The sequence below is a fragment of the Equus przewalskii genome, chromosome 4 (genome assembly GCF_037783145.1).
Source record: "Equus przewalskii isolate Varuska chromosome 4, EquPr2, whole genome shotgun sequence".
NCBI classification, from domain to species: domain Eukaryota; kingdom Metazoa; phylum Chordata; class Mammalia; order Perissodactyla; family Equidae; genus Equus; species Equus przewalskii.
Genome location: NC_091834.1, coordinates 100,458,827 through 100,477,618, shown reverse-complemented (window position 1 = coordinate 100,477,618; position 18,792 = coordinate 100,458,827). Strand labels below are relative to the sequence as shown.

At 41.8% G+C, this 18,792-nt stretch overlaps 1 long non-coding RNA gene across 2 annotated transcripts in view; it reads right to left on the bottom strand.

Moving 5' to 3' along the window:
• LOC139083085 (uncharacterized) overlaps window positions 1-18,792 on the bottom strand; it is a 52,614-nt gene that overhangs the window by 14,755 nt on the left and 19,067 nt on the right. The window contains exon 2 of one of the 2 annotated variants that reach the window (XR_011539643.1): window positions 14,820-14,902. The exons of the other annotated variant lie outside the window; for it this stretch is intronic. This is a non-coding gene — a long non-coding RNA (uncharacterized lncRNA). The remainder of the gene's footprint in view (window positions 1-14,819; window positions 14,903-18,792) is intronic. 2 annotated transcript variants of the gene reach the window in all.

Below are 18,792 nucleotides of genomic sequence, written 5' to 3'. Positions count from 1 at the left end.
TCTTCCCAGTGGGCTTAAACATACCAATATGGTCTGTTTGCGTCCCCCCAAAATTCATATGTAGAAATCCTAACCCCCAAGGTTATGGCATTAGGAGGTGGGGCCTTTGGGAGGTGATTAGGTCATGAGAGAAGAGCACTCACGAATAGTGTTAGCGCCCTTATAAAAGAGACCTCAGAGAAAACCCTTGCCCCTTCTACCACGCGAGGACACAGCATAAAGACACTGTCTATGAACCAGGAAGTTGGGCCCTCACCAGACACCGAACCTCCTGCCACTTTGATCTTGGACTTCCAGCCTCCAGAACACTGAGCAATAAATGTGTTTCTTATAAGCCACACAATCTATAGTATTTTGTTATAGCAGCCCAAATCAACAGACACACACATCCATTAATCTTCTTTACGGGGTCTTACTACCTCCCCAAGGCTCTACATGGGACACAGGATAAAATGCCCCTTCCCTCCAGGACCAATGGACATTTTGGCTCTCCTCATTTGTCCTCCATCCTTCCTTCTTCTAGCCCTGAGAACCCTCTGATCTGGGAAGACAGGGCAGGTCGGGGGAGGAATCCTACTATTACAAATAACGTTTGCTTCCAAGTCTTTTGTCTGTGCTATGAGCCATTTCTGTTACACTAGGAAACTTCTTTTTCTGCTCTATCACATCCCTCTAAGGCAATGAACACAGAATGGACTATCTGCTTGAATGTGGAGAAGAGCAAGGGAGAAAAAAAATGTGGGGGAAACCACGGATGCTATGTCATACACAGCAGAAATAGGGTGTGTTATGAGATGAGCAAGCATTGCGCTCTGGGGGCTCAAAGTACACCAACAGGGTTATTTGATTGCACACAAAAGAAATGTACACTGGCTAACTTAATAAAAAAAATAATGGGTTTATTAGAAGGATTCTGGGTAGTACACTAAATAGAAAAAAGAGCTTAACAGATGCTTTGAGAATGACAAGAACTAGGGCAGCAGTGGTGGTTGCAACAGGAGGAACTCAAGAACCCCAAAGTGGGCCATGATCAAATGACTCAGCTCCATTCACCTTCTGTCTGAGTACTGTTTCCACTCAGCAGAACATCTCCCAGGAGATAGGATGTGACTGGCTGAGCTTAGGTCACATGACCACACCTGCAGTCAGGGATTCTCCACCCAACCTAATATTCCTAAGACAAGGGCGAGGTAAAGGAATGTAGGAATGGGGGTGGACAAAACGACTGATGCCTGTTTAAGAGGAGTGAGAGAGCACTTCCCATTCAGCAAACAGGAAAGCTTAGAGCAGATGGCATTTATGTAGGACTCAGAAGGATGGCAAGTGTTCTGATGGACAGAGATAAGAGATGGGGGCTAGGAATGAGCAAAGGCCCGGAGACAGGAAATCTGAGACTCTTTCAGAGATTATCTAAGCAGAGTTTTGCTGCAGCTTAGTATATGAGTAGGGGTAGTAAGGTTGAAAATGTTGATTTGGGGCCACGTAAAGACATCTGAAGGAGCAATTGTTATGGGCAGAACTGTGTCCCTCCCCGAATTCATATGTTGAAGACATAACTTGCAATAGCTCGGATTGTGTCTGTATTTTGAGATAGGATTTTTAAAGGGGTAATTAAGTTAAAATGAGGTCATTAGGGTGGGCCTTAATCCAATATGACTGGTCTCTTTATAAGAGGAGATTAGAACACAGACATGCACAGAGAGGACCATGTGAAGACACAGGGAGAAGATAGCCATCTACAAGCCAGGGAGAGAGGCAGCAGAAGAAACCAACCCTGCCAGCACTTTGATCTTGGATTTCTAGGCTTCAGAAATGTGAGAAAATAAATTTCTGTTAAGCCACCTAGTGTGTGGCGCTTTGTTATGGCAGCCCTAGCAAACTAATACAGGATGTTTTTTTCTTAGTTTGGAGGCAATGGGTACCCGTGAAAACTTTTTAAAGAGGAGAATTACATAATTAGACTTAGACTTCAGGAAAATAGGTCTAGCAGTGGTATATAAGTGGAGGAAATAGGCAGCGTCTGGAGGCTGGGAGACCAGTTAGAAGGCATTGCAATAGCCTTGAGAGGGGTAGATGAGGATATTAGTGTGGATAGTAGCAGTGAGAGTGGAGAGAGACTAAGGATGGGACAACTATAATGGGAATGAGATTCACAAGATCTGGTCACAAATTGAAGGTTGGAGGAGAGGAAAATAGAGTTAAAGATGTCTTAGATTTTTCTAACCTATTAACTGGGAGAATAGGGTAATAAAAGAGGGCGTGATGATGAGTGACAAAAATCCAACTCAAATCAGCTTAAGGAAAACTGGAATTTATCAGCTGATATAATTGTGAAACCCAGGAGGTGCAGCTGGCTTTCCATATGCCTCATATCAAGTGCTCAGATGCTGTTATCAGCATCTACCTCTTTCCCTGTCTTGGCTTTGCCTCCCTTTGTGTGCCCTGGCCTTCCCTCTGTATCTTCCATGAGGCCAGGGAAGATGGGTATACCAACCTGACAGTTCATGATCCAAGAAGAAGAGAGCCCTTGTTGCTCTCTTCCCATATCCACATGCCAAATCATACTCAGGGCAGGTGCTTACTCGTTGGCCTCATCACCATGAACAAGAAGATGGGACACTGCCAACTGGTGAAGCCTTGGTCGTGTTCCCTCCCATTCGGTCTAGGTAGGACACTTTGATCGACAGTCCTAGTACAGGAAGTGGTAGTTCTCCAAGGAAAACAGATGCAGGGCAGATGGAAACAGTAGATATCCACTGCAGTGAGTTTGGATTGAGATATTTGATTTTTGGATAGGCCAATATGGAGCCACAGATCGGGTGCAGGGAAGGTATGGTGAGAGCTCATTGATGATGTGGGTTTGGCCTTCCAGAGAGAGAGGTTACCCCCTCAGAGGTGTGGTAAAGGCCATGGTAGTGGGTGTGTTTTATGAAAGAGAATAGGCGTAGGGAAAGGTCTCAGGGCATGGCTAACACACCAGGGAGGTTCTATATTTGGTGAAAGAGAAAAGGAAGAAAATACAAGAGCAGTTGGAGAGGGACAGCCGGTGCAGAACATATAAGGGTACAGAAGCCGAGCCAGGAGAATGTTTCAAGGAGGGAGTGCTGGTACTCTTCAGAGGTAAAGGAGGGTGAGGACTGAGAGAGCACAGGGGAGTGGATGACTGGTGGCCTCCTAATGCCTTTGGGGATAATGAGCAGTATCATTAAAAAATGGTTACATTTTTAAAAACTTGCATTTTTAGGGGCAATCATCAGCGATAAAGTTCATGGGCAAGGTGAGGTATGTGGACATGGACTCAGAACTTTTGACTTTATTGGCATTTTAGTAATAAATTACACGAACTCTTCTGTGTATCCCCAGTTGGTTTATGAGGGAATTGAGACCCAGAGGGGGCCATGACTTGTATGAGTTCTCCCTGGGGTCTGGTAGAAGAACGAGCATGACCAACCAAAGACTTGAATCGTGGTTGGGACACAACCCTAGGTTTGTCACACTGGTGTCTGCCTGCGGTTTCTTCTACACCAGTAGGCACATGCTCAGATGCTTCTGGAAGGTAAAGCAAATGAGTGAAGTAGGCAACCGTGGCCCTGGAGAGTCCATGCCCCAGTACTGGGGACCCCTGTTACTCAGCTCAGTCGATCACTGCCGCATGGTACTCAGGGGCCTAGTATCGTCCAGATATGATTTTCCAAGAGAAGCTGGTAACCTGAACTTTCATGTGAAACCACCCACCCTTCGCATGTTGGCATCTAACTTGAAAACATAAAGACATTGTGTGAGCAAAACACGTTTGTGGTTGAGCTGCCAGTTTATGACCTCAGCTGTTAACCTGGAGGATAGGAAAAAACAGAGGCCAAGATGTGGAGAAGAGATCATACAAAGAAGCTTCATCTCCAGCTCACTTTTGGTAAAAATGGTGGTAAAACTGTTCTTGTGGTTCTGAAAATCTGGATGCCTCTGGTATGACAGGATAGAGCATGGGACTTTTAAAGTCATCAGTGGTCTCGATATTAGTCTCTACTTGTCTTTTATGTAAATCTGGAAAATTCTTTAGTGATTGCCATTCCTTCCCTTTTTGGAGTGAAAAATACTGTATAGTCTGGATTAAAAAAGTATAGAAGTTGAAAAAAGGTTTTGCTAATTTTGCACTTAAGGTTAATTCTATGACATCTCATTCATTCAACTATTTTCACCTATGAGGTGTAACCTCATAGGGTGTATGAAATGAGTAAGAACAACCTGTGCCTGTGCTGTTGAACTTTATAATTGAGGAATCAGAGCATCACGCAGCCTCCCAACTATTATGTCTTTTATATACCAGGTAATGGGGACAAAATGATAAGTAGCACACATTTGTGGACTCACACTTTAGTGTAGAGACAGATATGGAAACAAGTAATGACAGTGTTGTGCATGTGTCATAATAGCAGTATGGTCAAGAAACCAGAGAGGAACAGAGGAGAATGCACCTCATTCTGCTTGCATGAGCCAGGGGAGGCTTCACTGAGGAGGTAACATTCATGATAAATCTTCAAGGATGACCAGGGATTTGCAAAACAGATTAAGGCTGGACAGGCTTTCTAGGCAGAGGGCACAGCACATGCAAAACTCAGAGGCACAAAGGAACATCACATGTTTAGGGTGTGATGGATGAGAAATCAAATGTGGCGAGTTCCTTGGGAGAACGACAAGCAAAGTGTCATGTGATTCTCGTTTACATCATGTTTCTATTGTTCCACGTGAAATAAGTCAGGGCAGGGGAACGTCTTGGCCACACCAGACATTTAGGGAGTTGGGGACTTGCCTTACGTTCACTACGTGTGAGGATTTCATTGGACTTCCACTAGAAAGAAACCATTTACATAATCCGGGCTTAAGGCTACAGTGGCCTCGACGAATTCCAGGTCTTTATTTCACTTCTGGTATTTAGAGTCAGGAGGCCAGATATTTAAATATGAGCATTACTTCTTATCATAAGCTGTAGAAAATTTGCCTTATATTATTGTAGAATTAGTGATTCTTTTTCCTTAGATGGCAGGGTTGTGTTTTAAATGGTTACTTAATGTCAAGACCCGTTATCTACTTACCTTGAATTTTGTCATCCAGGTGACTATTTATTGAATATTTACAATACACATAAGTAACCATATGAGTTCGTAAAGAAAGGAGAATGCTTTTTACATTTGGTTTGTAGAAATCAGTATCACTCCCTTAATTCACAGTGAAAAAGAAAAACACCAATCAAAAGAAAGGCATAGTTCCTTTCTTAGCAGAGCCGAGCAGCAGGGCTGCATCACAGTCCAAGGGAAGAGTCTTGGCCCGTACCCTGAGGCACGCCAGGTGAGGGCTTGGGGCCTCGCATGAGTGAAGGTCACAGGCTGGAGGCCAGACCACATGTTTTTTGCTTCATTTACACATGTTTGGTTCCCATGAACTATATAATAAATATTTGTGGGTTTTCAACTGATTTTTGTAAGACACGTGTTTCAGAGCATTTTATCTGAGGAATTTGATTTAAACATTATCAGATATTTACAAATAAAAACAATTATGTACTAAGAAACATGTAAAATCCATCGAGTTAACACACATCTCAACAACAAAAAAACCAACAACCCAGTTAAAAAACGGGCAAAAGATCTTAACAGAGATTTCTCCAGAGAAGATGTACGGATGGCCAACAGGTACATGAAGACACGGTCAACATCATTAACTATCAGGGAAATGCAAATCAAAACAATGAGACATCACCTCACTCTGGTCAGAATGGCTATAATTAACAAGACAGGAAACAAGTATTGGAGAGGATGTGGAGAGAAGGGAATCCTTGTTCACTGCTGGTGGGAATGTAAACTGGTGCAGCCACTATGGAAAACAGTATGGAGTGTCCTCAGAAAATTAAGAATAGAACTACCATACGATCCAGCTATTCCATTGCTGGGTAGTCATCCAAAGAACTTGAAAACACTAATGCGTAAAGATACATGCGCCTCTATGTTCATAGCAGCATTATTCACAATAGCCAAGACTTGGAAGCAACCTAGGTGCCCATCAAGGGACGAATGGATAAAGAAGATGTGGTGTTTATACACAATGGACTACTACTCAGCCATAAGAAATGATGAAATCTGGCCATTTGTGACAACATGGATGGACCTTGAGGGTATTATGCTGAGTGAAATAAGTCAGAGGGAGAGAGTCAAATACTGTATGATCTCACTCATAAGTAGAAGATAAAAACAACAACAAACAAACACATAGCAACAGAGATTGGATTGATGGTTACCAGACAGGAAGGGGGGAGGGAGGAGGGCAAAAGGGGTGATCAGGCACACACGTGGTGATGGATTATAATTAGTCTTTGGGTGGTGAACACGATGAAATCTACACAGAATTTGAAATATATTATGATGTACATCTGAAAGCTATATAATGTTATAATCCAATGCTACTGCTATAAAAACAAAAATTAAAATAAAAAAATAAAACAGAAAAAAAATCCATTGAGTTAATTCACGATCATAGTTTGAATTGTCAATTGATAATACCAGGGTGACCATTGCACCTGGTTTTAGCCTTGAAAGTCCAGTGTCTCAGGACCCCAGACCAGGAGATTATTCTGCCTATCAGGGCTGGCTCCATGGCCAAGTGGTTGAGTTCATGCGCTCAGCTTCGGAGGCCCAGGGTTTCGCCAGTTTGGATCCTGGGCACGGATGTGGCACCGCTCATTAAGCCATGCTGAGGTGGCATCCCACAAGCCACAACTAGAAGGACCCACTGCTAAGACTATACAACTATGTACAGGGGGGCTTTGGGGAGAAAAAGGAAACAAAACATCTTAAAAAAAAAAAATCCTGCCCATCAGAACTCAGTGCTGCCCAGGTTCAAATCTGCACACCAACCCGTGATCTTATACCAGCTCTCAGGACTCAGTATCTGGCTGGAGTGAGCTTGAGGTCGCATGTAGGTCACTTGAAAAAGTGAACAACCCAGGACTGAGACAAGTGATAACGTACTGATGTGGTGTCAGTCACAAATTTGCCTACCAGTGGTAGAGAATATGAGAAGGGCAGAAAATGTGGGTAGGCAGGAAGGAAGGAGTGCAGAAGACTGCAGGAGGCACTTTGAAAAGTTTGGCTCACTAGCTGGAGAGCCTCCTCCAGAAATACTTATCAAGGAATGTCATTTCTTCACTGTCCCTCCACACACCTGTGTTAGGGAAAATTCCAGTTAAAAATCCTCATGCACAGCATTTCAATCTTTCTTTTTTTTAAAAAAAGTACTATGTCCTTTGGTGGATTTTCCTCACCATTTTTTAATGAAAATTTTCAAACACACATAAAAATCGCAAGAATTTTACCCGTAAACACCCATACACCTACCACCTGGATTGTACAATTAGTATTTTATAATATATATGTATTACTATTTTTTAATATATACTTGCTTTATCACATATCTTTCATCTCTCCATCCATCAATCCATCTTATTTTTTTGAAGCATTTCAAAGTAAATTTGCTGACTCTTTTATCCCTAAACACGTAAGCATGCCTCTCATTAACTAGAGTTTAGTATTTTTTTTAAAGATTTTATTTTTGCTTTTTCTCCCCATGAGCCCTGGTACATAGTTGTGTATTTTTAGTTGTGGGTCCTTCTAGTTGTGGCATGTGGGACGCCACCTCAGCATGGCCTGATGAGCAGTGCCATGTCCACGCCCAGGATTCAAACCAGTGAAACCTGGGCCGCTGAAGCGGAGCGTGCAAACTTAACCACTTGGCCATGGGGCTGGCCCCTAGTGGTTAGTATTTTTTATGTTTTTCTCTTGAGATGAAATTTACAGCCAGTGAAATGCCCAGATCTTTAGCATATTTCCCATGAGTTTTGACAAATGCACATGCCTTTGTAACCCAAACTCTCATCTAGATATAGAGCATTACCACCACACCAGAACATTCCTCTTCCTGGTTAACCCCCATCACTGTCATCCTTCCTCTCTTTCAGCCCAGTCAATTACTGTTCTGATTTTTCCCACCACAGATTAGTTGTGTCTGTTCCAGAGCTTTGTATAAATGGAATCCTAGAGCATGTACTATTTTGTGTCTGGCTTCTTTTGCTCAGCCTACTGTCTGTGAGATTCATCCATATTCATGTGAATGTCAGTAGTATTTCTGACTAGCATTCCTTTGTATGGCTATATCATAGCTTGTTTATTCATTCTCCTAACAATGGACACTTGGTCTGTTTCCAGTTCTTCGAATATTATATATAAAGCTGCTATGGATGTTCTTGTACAAGTCTTTTTTGTGGACATATTTTCATGTCTCTTGGGTAAATACCCAGGAGTGGAATCCACAGCACTATTTTATTTTTATTTTTATTATTTTTCCTTTTTCTCTCAAAGTCCCCTCGTACATAGTTGTGTATTTTCAGTTGTGGCTCCTTCTGTTTGTGTTATGTGGGACACTGCCTCAGCATGGCTTGATGAGTGGTGCCATGTCTGCGCCCAGGATCTGAAGCGGTGAAATCCTGAGCCGCCAAGGCAGAGCGTGCAAACCTAACCATTTGGCCACGGGGTCGGCCCCAACACAGCATTATTTTAAATGGTTTAGTTAAGCACTAGATGGTGATGTCACTATAGCTCAGAATACCTGATGCCTCTACTCCTCTGACCATCTTATTTTCTCTCCTTTTCTCTGTATTCTTCTTCCTAGTCTCCTAATTACTTTCTTCTACCACCGTCTTTCTCTATAAGCCACTTTTCCTCTCTCCTCTTGTCTCTCTTGACAGAGTATAATATTTTATTACCATTTTTTCAATGTCCTAAAAATCCCTCCAGCAAGAGGCAGCAGATTGTTGATGAAAAGACCCTGATTTTGGGGCTACATTCACCATGTGCCTCTGCTGCTGCTTAGCAGGGCAAGTCACTGGGCGTCTCTGGGCTCATCAGCTGTTTATTCAAGGGGTTGGAAGAGCTGACTCTGCAGTCCCTTTTCCAGATGTATCATTCTGTGCATCTACGCCTTCTTTTTCTAAGACAAATCTGGCAGAAAGCCAAGAGAAAACGAGGACAGGAGATGAGGATGTTAGGGTAGAGATGGAAAGGGAAATAAAGAAAGCCAAATAAATTTCTTTCCTGCTTCTTGGCCAGAAAAACAGTGACATGTTCTCCGGGACCAGATCATTCCCCACCCATGGCTGGGTTTCTTTCCTCACTTTAGTTTTGAGGTTAGGCGCCCCATCTGGCTTAGCCTTTTCTTCTGCTGCTGTACACTCCCTATCTTCTCTGTTCCCCCATTAATATATAATTAGTTCTGTGCTCCAGAGATGCTCATGGTACCTTTCAAGATGGTGTTGTACCCCAATTTATGCCAATGAACCAATAAGGAAACCAAAAGAGGTCCTTTCTTTCCCAGGTAAATATGTGCAATTTAACAAAGGCTTTGTGGATGTGATGCATTAATTTTTATTATATAATCCTGAGTTAGGGCACTAATGTTAGGAGATTTAGGTCCAAGAAGTGAAAAGACACCATGTCAGCCTGTATGGGGAGCTCCTCTTGAGCACACGAGGCTGGGCATTTGAGATCCTCTTCACGCTATACAGACTATGTGACCTGAATTTTATTGTACAGTCTCAGTTCCAAAAACTTCATCTGGCTGCTCTCAGATGTACTCCCGTACTTATCAGAACACATATTCCAATTTTTGGCTCAGAAAATGTGGTCCCTGAGCATGGTGATTGATGCTCTCTTGGGGATCCCCTACTCTACAATAATTAGCATATAATTAGCATATATGTCATTTCAAAAAGGAAAAGTTTCAGCCCTCAGTACTGGATTTACAGAAAGGTTAAATGAAGGGAGAAACTACTAAAATAAGAGGGAGACAAAGATTGAAAAAAGAGAGCTAGTGTAGAATGAAAGAGAGGGGGAAAAGATGGGACAATCGTGAATAGAAGATAAAGAGAAAAAATGAGATGTGTGCAAACAAAAGAGAAAGCCCTTAAAAGACAACATTTTATGTAAAAAAAAAAACGCATTCTGGCTAATCCCATCCAAAATTGCTTTGCCCCAAACCAGAAGATTTAAGAGTAAAACATAAACCTTGGGCCAGAGCGCCCCCTGGCATACCTAACTGCAACTACAGCATGCCTCTTCAGATCGCTAATGGATTTTGATGTACTCAAAACGTACTCATATTTCACAACAAACACAAATTAATTATAGTTCAAAAGAAGCAGAGCTAGGCTTTCAATTCAAGCTCTTAGCAATCATATTAGTGATTATTTTTCTGTTTCTACTACACCAATTAAGCTTATTGAATTTTAGCTAATTAAGTTACTTAACTCAAAGATAAGGGAGTCATAACATACACTAAGGATGGCATGAGCTCCAGCTTTTAAATGATTCTCTCTCTGAGGCTGGAGCTCTTCAGTTTCCTATGTCATGCCAGTAGATTGAATCTCCAGAGTCATTTATAGGAAAAGAGGAAGACATTGAGACAGTTCTAACGCTGTCGGTCCTCCGCCTCAGACACTGCGTTATGAGCCCTGTGACTCTAAGACCTAGGGGCACGCACCTGTGGGAACTGGACCAGCCACAGCTGAAAGCTATGCTATACCCCTTATCATCGTCATCTAAACCCCTCTTCCAGTAAGAGAGGGAGGACTCCACGCTCTGGGTATATGTATGAGCCACTTGACATTTAACCCCTAAGAAGAAAGGCTTCAGAAGACAGAGTAAGCAACTGGAGATTCTAACTTTGCAAACTGAAGAAATTATAAGGTTTGAGATAAGGAGGAAGATCAAATAACTGTCAGGATCAAAGCCCTCAGAGCCAGGATTTGGGTACGAGGAGAGGAAAAGAGGGCAGAGCATCTTGTGACACACAAACTGGCAAGGCTGGTGGACCGGAGTGGAGTGTGTGCAGCTGCAGACGTGGACTAAGAGAATCACAAAAGGCTGGGAAACATGTGCCCATTTGGCCTTTCCACTGAAGCTTGGGCTCAGAGATAACCACTTCCTCCCGACACTCCACCATAGTTAGTTAGCCCACATCCTTGCCAGACCCTGAGAATGGCTACGCAGAAGTCTATTTGAAAAAGGGCTCTTTCAACTCATTAAAAAAAGAGAAGTTTTCAGTTTTTAACAGACTGACAGCTACAAGCAAGCCACATTTTTGGCGTGGGCTGCCCCCTGTGAAGAGATGGCCACCTGTGCAGGGTAGTGTCCTGTGGCTGGGAGCAATTCCCAGTGAGGGACACAGCTGTAAGCCTTCAGCAGCTGGTCTTTCCAGCAGCTGGAGGATAGGCGCATTGGTTCATTGATGGTGCGTTGAAGAGGGAAACTGAGTGAGCGCCACTGTATCCATTAGAGTCCACCCCTTGAGTGGCTCAGCTCCATTTACTTCTTATAGCAAGTTTGTCCTATCTGGGAACAGCTCCTCTAGAATTCTGGTGGCTCTTGTTTCCTGGAGAGTTTACAAGGAAAGAGTCAGTAGGATGAATTACATCCTTCTCCTCTGCTACCCATTGTAGAGTTCTCTCCGTGGGCTAGCCCCCCTGCTGATCTGGTGGCTGGTCTAGTTAAGTGATTCTGACTCTCATCCCTAAAGTGTAAGCCTCTGGTTACCTTGCTCATCTCAAGCTGTGTCTATCATACTTGTCCATTTACCTTTAAAACTCAGCATGGGGCACTAAGAGATGTCACAGTGGATCACCTGAGTGTCAAATACAGTACATAAATGTGTAGCAGCAGATCAACCTACTGATGATCAGAGGCAATTTCTCCTGCTGATATGGTAACTCTGTTCCTTGTCTGATGATCTCTTGGCACAAGGATTCTAAAGTGGCTGGTTAGCAGCCACGGCTGAAAGTTCAACTGGATTCTTACTGTGTTCCTAGGTAGAACTGTTATCCCCTCTGGGAATAAGGACCTCTAGAATCACAATGCTTAATGCTGCAGGGCAGGAAGTGCAAATTCCCCAAGTGGGTAATTGGGGGTGATGGAAAGTGGGGCCACACCTACTTCCACCCCTTGGTTCCCAGAACCATGTATTCTACCTGTTGAGAACATAGCAACATATGATGGCTGTTGATTTAGGGTATATATCACGTCGTGGAGGATGACATCCCTCCTTGCAGAGTACATCTCCAAGCTGGTGCCCCAACCACATCTTTAAGAGGCCATTCCATCCTCTGTTAGCCCAGTGGCTTCTTGTTGGTATGGTATGTGATAGCATCAGTGGATCTCATGGTCATGTGCCCAATGTTACACCTCCTTTACTGTAAAGTGGGTCCCTCGGCTCCACGTTGTTATGACAGAGTTTATTTCAGTGGGTAAAAACATCTAAATCCTTGAATAGGTGTGTTACCTTGAAGCACTGACGGCTGGAAAGGAGAATCCATCTGTGGAATTCATGTCATCCTGGGCAAGATGCATTTCTGTCTTTCCCAGGGTGGAAGGGGCCCAATGTAGTCAACCTGCTACCAAGTGGTTGTTCTCCTCAAAGAGTAGTGCCACACTGGGGCTGGCAGTTTGGACATCCAGCAGTGGCAGTAGATGAATCAGCCTTGGTAGGTGGGGCCCATGCATATGCAGGACTCTTATGTTGGTTCCTTGACTTGTCAGATAAGAGTTGTGATAGTGACGAAGCTGTTGGGTGTATCGGCAGTTTGTCCCTGTTTATTGTAGTATTCCATCCTACGAATATATCCCAGTTTACCTGTTCCTCCGTGGAGGGACATTTAGGTTGTTCCCATTTTTTTGGTTATTATGAACATTTGTGTACAATTCTTTTCATGGGGATGAGGCTGAGGAATCTGTATTTTGTGATTCTCAGGCACACTCACGTTTGATAATCCGTCTGTTAGGATGAATCCTGACTTTTTTCCTGAGGTGACTGAAGGATATCTAGCCCAACACGCTGGGTCTGACTCAGTAGCCACATTTTGATGTGGACCTGGACCCCAACTTAATTAACTTCCAGTTTGTTCCTGAGACTGTCTTGCCTGGAACCAGAATATGGGAGTTAGGTGCTGGATATGACTCTGAGTTTCCTGCTGACCGAGATGAAAAGCAGTTATGTGCTGGTACAGAATTCTCATTGCTCTGGAAGAAGAAAAACCATACCAGGGTCTTGGGAGAAGCCAAGCAGGTCCCAGTCCTTAACTCTAAAGGAATTTTCTCCCTGACAAATGTGGCACACAACCTCAGTAACATCCCTGAGTAAATGCAGTCATGGGTGACAGTGAGGTGAATAACAATTGGCAAAGCCCACAGCCTTAAGTCAGCCAGACCTGAGTTTGAATTGCAACTTAAATTCCTTTTACTAGTTGGGTAATCTCCAGCAGGTTATGCTTCCTGAACTCTTACCATCTATTATTTTTTTTTTAAATTGTGTAAGTAATCAATTTCCATTGTAAATGGTTTTAGGAATGCTTAAGTATAGAACAAAATGGAAAATTCTCCTCCCACCACCTCTATCTTCCCTTACTTCCCCATGCCCACTCCCCTTGCCTGAGATATCCTCCATTAACAGTTCATGTATGTTCTTTCCAGGTTTTATAAGTACATTTTATTTTTCATGAATGCATTATTCTGCAAATTGCTTCTTTCACTGAACAATATATCTTGGAGGTAAGTATGGTTTATCATATTCACTTTTCTTTCTGAACCGAACCTGGGTCACCGAGGCAGAGTGCGCCGAACTTAACCACTGGGCTACGGGGCCAGGCCACCTCACTTATTTTTAAGATTGCTTAATATTCCATAATATGGATATATCCTAATTTATTTAGCCAATCCCTTTGTGATGACTCATAGATGTGTCCTTCTTCCCTCCCTTCCTCCCTTCCTTCCTTTTCCTTTATCAATACAAACACTGCTGTACCAAACAGCAAATGTTTCTTGAGCATAGATTCTAAAGGAGAGTTGACTGGGTCAGAAGATATGTATATTTAAAATTTGGATTGATGCTGCCAAATGGCCCTCCCAAACAGCTTTACTAATTTATTCTTGGGGCAAGTTATCTAATGTCTGTGATTCTTTGTTTCGTCAACTATGAAATGAATATAGTAAAACCTACTACATGGAATTGGTGAGGTGATTAAATGAGAAAACAAATGTAAAAACAGTGCTTGGAACATAGGTGATTCTCATCGTCTTTATGCCTGAGAATCAGGTAGGAAAAACATATCTACTTTACTGTAACTTTTAGCTTCATTATTCGTGGAGACTGAGGATGGCCACAACTCTGCTGTGGGATGTCTTCAGGTTTGGTAAATTTCAGAGGGTAAAATTTTTTTTTGGATACTATAAAAAAGTTTTCTAGAACACGGCGGTGTGATTTTTATCGTTATGCTATGGTGTCACATAAGAAGCCTATCCAAGGATCACCCCACTCGGCAAACGAAACTTTATTTAACTTACTATTTACCAATGAATGGAGCTTAGATATTTTACAACAAAAGTTAAAAGTTAATAAGTAAGAAACTAATAAGATAAAAATCACTTTTGTTCAGGAGCAATGCAAATGATTTCTGGTCACTAGAGAAAATAACCCTAAAGATGATGGTTTATTGCCCTATAGGATATTAATGAGTTTTATATCTAATTTAATAATTTTATTCTAGTCTTCTTTTCTTTTATAAACTATATGTACATTGTTTCTTGTATCTGCCTTGGAATCATTTTGTCATTCTGTTGGTTCCCTCATGAATGAGCTAAACAGAACTTCAATGTACGGTCTCTATGTATGTTTTTAGCATTTTGAGGATTAGACTTTTAATAGTCTTTAAGATCAAACCATGCTACTACCTTCACTCCTTGCAGACAGGTTGAGTTTTCTGGACCTCCATTCAATTGTCTTCTTTTGAGTTCTCTCCACTTGCTCTGTGGCTCTGGAGAATAATTAAACACAATACTCAAGTAAGGAGGGAGCTTTTCCTCCTGCTGTTTCCGCCGCATCACTTCTTCAGTCCTCAGCTAAGATTCATCTCCTTCTGAAAGAAATCTTCCATTATCCTTCTATCTTATCTTAACACTCCATGATTTCCTCTTGCAATGTATTCATCACACTGTATTGAAATTGTGTATTTATTTGTCTCTCTTTCTCTGCAAAATCCTTGGGAGCACAGACTGTATTTTGTTTAGCTTTTTATGCCCAGCGTTCAGCACAGTGCCCGACTGTATGAATTTAACAAATATTTTAATGAATGACTTATGGGATGAGAATTACATCAGTCTAACTTTGTCTTCCAAGGATGCTACAGTTCAGTTATATATAATTTATTGTTCTAGCAACAGCGAGGCTAATCCTTAGCTTGTGTGTCTCTTGTAGCTCTTACTTTCGGGATTGTGGTGGTTGTGGTGCGTGTTTGTGCCCAACCAAGTCTCCATCTTGTATTTATGGCTTTTGGTTCCTTCCCTAATATTTTTAGAGAACAGCTCCTTTAGGACCAGCAGAAGCCTGCTGGTAGAGGAAGAGGTCCTCACACAAAACAGAACGTCCGTGCAGATCTAGCCTCACTTATTTCATGCTTCTTAGTCTCTTTTAACTTGCCTATTCATCTGTTCCTGTCTGATTTGTTCTTAGATTTGCCCCCAAGACGCTGGTTTTGGCGTCCTCGTTTGACCTTGGTACCTCTGACTATTGACTCATGTTCTGACCTCCACCCATCCCCAATTCTGCTTTTCTACTCTGCACCAGGTTTTGGCATCTCCAAGGACCTGACCTCAGCTCAACCTGCCTTTGGCCTTGTTTCTCCCGCCTGACACTGACAAGTGGAAGGAATCCCGCCCTTCTAGAGGAGAGAGATGGAGCTGAGCGTGGTTTACCTGAAATAAAGCTTGCATTATGGGAGGGAACAAACAGGTACACAGTGTTTTAGAAGGGAGCATTTGGACTTAATGCAGGCGTTGTTTCCACAATTCCTTTCTTCTGTTTCTGCTTTTGTTATGAAATATGTGTTTGGCCAACATGGAATGGAATATTCCAGAAGTAAGAAAAAAATAAAACCTTGGTTGTCTGTCAGTAATTAAAATAAAACTCTGCTTTATTTTTAGTTTTTTTTCCAACTTCCTTCACAAAGAGGGGAAAACTTCACAGTTTGGAAAAAATTTAGACCTAGCCTGTTGAACTGGTACTGCTGAATTTCACCCTGTTAACTACATATGTTCTTTCCATATATTATTCTGTAATATTTTAACAAATACATTATGAAAATATTTTTAGAAATGACACAACTCTGGCTTTTGACGAGTGTAAAATGGCCATTTTTAAACTGTTAAAGCTGATTGCTAGCTTTTTTATTAACATGGTATTTAGCACCGTTGATTCTTAAAAAGCCAGCCTCCAGAGAACGCAATTCGTAAAATGAAAGCAAACTGCCGAGGAAAGCCTCTTCGGGCTTGTTTACAATTTTTTAAAGTGGCTCTTTTCACGTATCAGGTGTTTCGTTTTTCAGCCTCCAGGTGACAAATTATAGGAACTGTCACACCAAATCCGCCGGTTGCGTAATCTCCCCAGACCAGGCTGAAAACGTGCGCCGCTGGAGCGCACGTGACACTATAAGTCCCGGAGTCACTCCGCGTGTTTGCGGTGTACAGCGCGCTGACCCGACCCGCCTTGTTCTCTAGCACTGAGCCAAAAAGACAAACGATCCTTTAAAAAATATTCTGAACATATAGGCGCTCAGTTTCTTTGCATTATCTTTAATCTGATGTGTATCGATTTACCTTTCCACACCGATCCACATGATTTAGGTTTAAATAAAGCTTTCAGATTAATTGCATACCCCCCAAAAAAGCTATTTAGGGAGATGAAGGCTGGTAAAAATATGTTGTCTGTTTTTCTCCATGGCTATACAGATTGAGGTGACCAGCTTTTGCAAAAAGCCTTTAAAGTGTTTTTCATTCTAGCCATAACCAGTTTTGACACTTTCCTAAAACCCTCCTATGTAGCACACCTGCTGTAAATGTTTTGTTTTATGTGGTTTTTATTAAAAATTTCTGGGGGGCGGTCAGTGGCGTGGTGGTTAAGTTTGTGCATTCTGATTCAGTGCCTGGGGTTCCCATGAAGCCATGCTGTGGCAGAGTCCCACATACAAAATAGAGGAAGACTGGCATAGATGTTAGCTCAGCAATAATCTTCCTCAAGCAAAAGGAGGAAGATTGGCAACAGATGTCAGCTCAGGGCCAATCTTCCTCACCAAAAAAAAAAAAAAGTAAATAAATAAAAATAAATTTCAGAATCACATTTACTAGAATAAAAAGGAATGTGTTTGGAGAGAGGGTTTCTGTCTTCTTTTTCATTGATTTTATTTCTCTCCCATGTGGCTGTATTTTCGTTGCTATACCATCTGTCAATAAACCAACAGCTCCAGAGGAGTAGTAAAAACCAGAGAGATGGGTGTTGCCACAGGAGCCGAGCTTGCTTGTCAAGAGGCACAGATTCTGGAGATGTTAGACTTCTCAATGCAGATAACCCTCAGGCTTTTGTGAGGAAGGCATTTTGAAAAATGGGCTGGCCTGGTGGTGTAGCAGGTAAGTGCACGTGCTCCGCTTGGGAGGCTGGGGTTCACCAGATGGGATCCTGGCCATGTACGTATGCACCACTTGTGAAGCCATGCTGTGGTGGCATCCCACATATAAAGTGGAGGAAGATGGGGGCTGGGCTTGTGGTATAGCAGTTAAGTTCTTGCACTCTGCCTTGGTGGCCTGGGGTTCACTGGTTCAGATCCCTGGTGTGGACCTACACACTGCTTATCAAGCCATGCTGTGGTGGGTGTGCCACCTATAGCAGCAATTATTGGTTAATAAATTAAAAATTTATTGAGGGAAGATCTTGTTAAATGTTCTTACTACAATAAAATAAAGTAAAAAAAAGTCTTAAAATTTTTTATTAAATTATTTTTGTTTTTAATACATATTGAATGTGTTCTGAATATTCTATGACACAATATTGGAATAAATAATCTTACTTCTAATCATTTTACACTAATGTGAGAATATTTATAAAGTAAATTCCTAGAAGTGAAACTACTGGAACAAAATGTACATGCATGTATAATTTTGATAGATACCAGTAAATTGCCCCCCACAGGAGTTTTTACCAATTTACACTTCTACCAGCAAAGTATGAGAGCACCTGTTTGCTGCTGGTCTTAGCAACAGATTGTGTTACCAAACTCTTTGATTTTTGGCAAACGGATAGGTGGAAGTGATGTTCCAGTGGCGTTTGTATTTTATGAGTGAGGTTGACTCTCTCTTATATGTTTTAAAGCCATTTGCATTTTGTTTTTTGTAAACTGTTTATTCTTATAGTTTGCCAATTCTTTTATTAAGTTGATTTTTTTTTTAAACTTATTTTGTAGCAGCTCTTTATATATTAGTGAGCTTAGCCCTGGGTGTATGATATAATGGAAAATGTTTTTTCCTCAATTTCTTGTTTGTGTTTTGACATTGCTTATTTTTTATGCTAAAATGTTTTATTTTTTATAAAGAGGAATTTATGAATATTTTGTTTTATGATGTCTGGATTTTGTGTCATAGTTAGAAAGACCTTCCCACTCCAAAGTTATGAAAAAATGTTCCTAAGTTTTCTTCTACTACTTTTATAGCTTCTTTTTCACTCTCTCTTTCTTTCTTTCTATTCCTTCCTCCCTCCCTCTCTTCCTTCCTTCCTTCTCTCTTTCTCTCTCTTTTCTTTCTACTTTTGAATCTTTGATCTTTTTGGGGGGGGATTTGTTTTAATTAAAAAATATATAGGGGCCGGCCCCGTGGCTGAGTG